At 50.6% G+C, this 5,000-nt stretch overlaps 1 protein-coding gene across 4 annotated transcripts in view; it reads right to left on the bottom strand.

Moving 5' to 3' along the window:
- Window positions 1–5,000, bottom strand: part of LOC139761358 (uncharacterized) — a 146,291-nt gene that overhangs the window by 82,082 nt on the left and 59,209 nt on the right. The window contains exon 1 of one of the 4 annotated variants that reach the window (XM_071685454.1): window positions 4,385–4,819. The exons of the other annotated variants lie outside the window; for them this stretch is intronic. The gene's annotated coding sequence lies outside the window, so the exon portion shown is untranslated. Of the gene's footprint in view, window positions 1–4,384; window positions 4,820–5,000 lie in introns of those variants that run through there. 4 annotated transcript variants of the gene reach the window in all.

The following is a 5,000-nucleotide window of genomic DNA, read 5'->3' as shown; positions in this document are numbered from 1 at the left end:
GCTCTAGACGATAAAAAGAAAATGGGTCGAGTCTTTCATGATTGGTAGGTGGGGGAGGGAAGGGGAGGGGATCCCCCTCCCCACCTACTGGGGGTCAAAGGTCACGAGGATGTCCCCCCCCCGCCCCTCCCCCCGAACCTCTCGTCCCTCTGTGGACACCTTCACAGACGTTGCTAGAACTCTGTCGAAAATACAGCGGTTCGAATCCTACGGTTCGTTCCGTACCGTTCGTGCCCGATCGAGGGAGTGAAAGATGGCGTCGTGGTGGTGGGTCGCACGGTGGTACTAAACCCCCCCCCCCGCCCACCCGGTGGTATGGCCCCCCCGGGGTAGGTGGGCTGGGTGGGTCGGGTCAGGAGGAAGCCGAGGTCAGCCGCGCTCACGGATCCGGACGAGTGGTGACGTCAACATGTAAACATCTCGAGCCGTGTGCTCATCCGGTGGTGGAAGAAAACGAGAATAATACAATAATAGAGTACTGTGGAAGAAAACGAGAATAATACAATAATAAGTACTGTGGAAGAAAACGAGAATAATACAATAATAAAGTACTGTGGAAGAAAACGAGAATAATACACGGAAAACTGAATAATAAGTACTGTGGAAGAAAACGAGAATAATACAATAATACAGTACTGTGGAAGAAAACGAGAATAATACAATAATAGAGTACTGTGGAAGAAAACGAGAATAATACAATAACAGTACTGTGGAAGAAAACGAGAATGATTCAATAATAGAGTACTGTGGAAGAAAACGAGAATAATACAATAACTACTGTGGAAGAAAACGAGAATAATACAATAACAGTACTGTGGAAGAAAACGAGAATAATACAATAATAACAGTACTGTGGAAGAAAACGAGAATAATATAATAATAACAGTACTGTGGAAGAAAACGAGAATAATACAATAACAGTATGTGGAAGAAAACGAGAATAATACAATAACAGTACTGTGGAAGAAAACGAGAATGATACAATAACTACTGTGGAAGAAAACGAGAATAATACAATAACAGTACGTGAAGAAAACGAGAATATACAAACACGTGGAAGAAAACGAGAATAATACAATAACAGTACTGTGGAAGAAAACGAGAATAATACAATAACAGTACTGTGGAAGAAAACGAGAATAATACAATAACAGTACTGTGGAAGAAAACGAGAATAATACAATAACTACTGTGGAAGAAAACGAGAATAATACAATAATAAAGTACTTGACTGGCTAGTGCTTATGCGCAACGCGTAGCGCTCACCGCACAAGCATCAATAGTATGAAGGACGAGCCCTACGTGTTGTGATTGTTATATGAGACGTTGGAGAGGTTGCATGATGAGGGAGAGGTTGTATGAGGTGGAGAGGTTGTATGATGGAGGAGAGGTTGTATAATGGAGGAGAGGTTGTATGATGGTGGATGGGAGAGGTTGTATGAGGGTGGAGAGGTTGTACGAGGGTGGAGAGGTTGTATGATGGGGAGAGGTTGTATGAGGTGGAGAGGTTGTATGAGGGAGAGGTTGTATATGAGGAGAGGTTAAGTGGAAGGTGCAGAGATGTAAGTGAGAGTGTATGCGTAAGGTGGAAGAGAGAGGTTGTATGAATGGTGGAGAGGTTGCAATAATGTATGAGGGTGAGAGGTTGTATTGAAGTGTAGGAGAGAGGTAATGTATGAGAGGTGAGAGGTTGTATGAGGTAGAGGTTGTATGATGGAGGAGAGGTTGTATGAGGGAGAGGTTGCTATGAGGTGGTAGGAGAGGTTGTATGAGGGTGGAGAGGTTGTATGATGAGGGTAGAGGTTGTATGAGGGTGGAGAGGTTGTATTGGGATGAGAGGTGTGATGAGATGGAGGAATTGTATGAGTGGAGAGGTTGTATGATGAGAGGTGAGAGGTGGAGGTTGATATGTAATGAGGGGAGAGGTTGTATGATGAAGGAGAGGTTGTATGATGGTGGAGAGGTTGTATGATGGAGAGAGGTTGTATGATGGAGGAGAGGTTGTATGATGGAGAGGTTGTATGATGGAGAGGTTGTATGATGGAGAGGTTGTATGAGGGAGAGGTTGTATGATGGAGGAGAGGTTGTATGATGGAGGAGAGGTTGTATGAGGAGAGAGGTTGTATGAGGGAGGTTGTATGATGGAGGAGAGGTTGTATGATGAAGGAGAGGTTGTATGAGGTGAGAGGTATGTGGAGGGATTGTAGATGAGGAGTGGAGAGGTTGTATGAGGTGGAGAGGTTGTATGATGGGAGAGGTTTGAGAGGAGAGGTTGTATGAGAGGGTGGAGAGGTTGTATGATGAGTGAGGAGGGGTTTGTAATTGAGGGTTTTAGGAGAGTTGTATGATGGAGAGGTTGTATGATGAGGAGAGGTTGATGAGGTGGAGAGAGAGGTTGTATGAGGGTGGAGAGGTTGTATGAGGGTGGAGAGGTTGCATGATGGAGGAGAGGTTGTATGATGGGTGGAGAGGTTGTATGAGGGTGGAGAGGTTGCATGATGGGGAGTGTAGAGGTGGAGTTGTATGATGGGGATTGGAGAGGGTTGTATGAGGGGTGGAGAGGTTGCAAGTGATGAGAGGAGAGGTTGTATGAGGATGGAGAGGTTGTCATGATGGAGGAGAGGTTGTATGAGGGTGGAGAGGTTGCATGATGGAGGAGAGGTTGTATGATGGTGGAGAGGTTGTATGATGGAGGAGAGGTTGTATGATGGTGGAGAGGTTGTATGGGGTGGAGAGGTTGCATGATGGAGGAGAGGTTGTATGAGGGTGGAGAGGTTGTATGTTTGTGGAGTGACGCCACAGGGGCCCACGTGTGGCTGGGGCAGAGCTGCCTGGGGCCAAGGAGTGAGACCTGACAGCCACTGAAGTGCTGTTTACTGCGCAGCCATCACCCATGCTGGCGGGGAAGGGGGGGGGTAGTACCAGTAATACACCATCCTGGTCGTTGGCTGTCTACCACACCTACCGCAGAGACCATCCTGGTCGGTGGCTGTCTACCACAGAGACCACCCTGGTCAGTGGCTGCCCACAGAGACCACCCTGGTCGGTGGCTGCCCACCAGAGACCACCCTGGTCGGTGGCTGCCCACCAGAGACCACACTGGTCGTTGGCTGTCTAACACACCTACCGCAGAGACCATCCTGGTCGGTGGCTGTCTACCATATCTACCACAGAGACCACCTTGGTCGGTGGCTGCCTACCCCAGAGACCACCCTGGTCAGTGGCTGTCTACCACACCTACCACAGAGACCACCCTGGTCGGTGGCTGTCTACCACACCTACCACAGAGACCACCCTGGTCGGTGGCTGTCTACCACACCTACCACAGAGACCACCCTGGTCGGTGGCTGTCTACCACACGGGCGGTGGTGACCTACCACAGAGACCACCCTGGTCGGTGGCTGTCTACCACACCTACCCCAGAGACCATCCTGGTCGGTGGCTGTCTACCACACCTACCCAGAGACCACCCTGGTCAGTGGCTGTCTACCACACCTACCACAGAGACCACCCTGGTCGGTGGCTGTCTACCACACCTACCCCAGAGACCATCCTGGTCGGTGGCTGTCTACCACACCTACCCCAGAGACCACCCTGGTCGGTGGCTGTCTACCACACCTACCCCAGAGACCACCCTGGTCGGTGGCTGTCTACCACACCTACCAGAGACCATCCTGGTCGGTGGCTGTCTACCACACCTACCCCAGAGACCATCCTGGTCGGTGGCTGTCTACCACACCTACCACAGAGACCATCCTGGTCGGTGGCTGTCTACCACACCTACCCCAGAGACCACCTGGTCGGTGGCTGTCTACCACACCTACCACAGAGAATTTATATGATGTATATTGGTAGACAAAGTCGTAAACATTAACCCCACGACCACGACAGTACGACTCCATGAGCAGGTCGGCACGACACACGACACACGACAGTACGACCCCCTGAGCACGGTACGACACACGACCACTCAGTACGACCCATTAAGCAGGTCGGTTCTACACGCCACGTCATTACGACCCCTTGAGCACGTCGGTACACACGACACACGACAGTACGACCCCTTGAGCACGTCGGTACTAAACGACACACGACAGTACGACCCCTTGAGCACGTCGGTTACGACACACGACCACGTCAGTACGACCCCTTGAGCACGTCGGTACTACACACGACCACGTCAGTACGACCCCTTGAGCACGTCGTTACGACACACGACCACGTCAGTACGACCCCTTGAGCACGTCGGTACTACACGACACACGACAGTACGACCCCTTGAGCACGTCGTTACGACACACGACCACGTCAGTACGACCCCTTGTGTCTACGAGCCAGTAGGCCATCGGAGAAACATCATATAAACAAAACGGCCATGACTCACCCGTCTTGTGCCTCAGCGTCATGTAGGGAGTTCGATAAATCCCAGCGATCGTAATCCCAGCGATTGTAATCCCGCGGATTTACTGCTCATACACGGCGTCCGGTCATGCTCACAGCCCAACACACACTGACCAAGTGGCTGGGTACGCGCGGGTTTGCCAGCAGGGGGCCGTGACGTCAGGCAGGAGGAGGGGCTAAATGCGTGATGTAACGGGGGGAGGTGGAGCTAAATGCGTGACGTCAGGGTACGGGAGGCGGGGTTTCGGTGGCGTGACGTCATTCTTGGCCCTGCGCAGTTCGCTCTGCGCATATAGTCGTAGCGGGTTAAGGCGAAGATTAATACTAGATTGTCGTAATTTACAAGTGACTTAATTATTTTTCTTTATTTTACGGACGCTGTGTTACCGGGCTCCGCCTACCCGAGGTTGCTACGCGAGTTAAACAGCCAATTAAGGCGGGGCTGTGACACATAGTTGCGTCACACAACTTGTACCTCGAAAAGGGGTGTTCACTGCCATGCTACTGGATGTAGCGCAAGTTTGGAATGCCCAAGCCTTTTATAACAAGGTAATGATAAGACTCAACAGACAATGGTCGTAGGGAGCTGTGGTTTCGGT

This window comes from Panulirus ornatus, chromosome 40 (assembly GCF_036320965.1).
Source record: "Panulirus ornatus isolate Po-2019 chromosome 40, ASM3632096v1, whole genome shotgun sequence".
Taxonomy (NCBI): Eukaryota; Metazoa; Arthropoda; class Malacostraca; order Decapoda; family Palinuridae; genus Panulirus; species Panulirus ornatus.
This window is presented reverse-complemented; position numbering and strand designations above follow the sequence as displayed.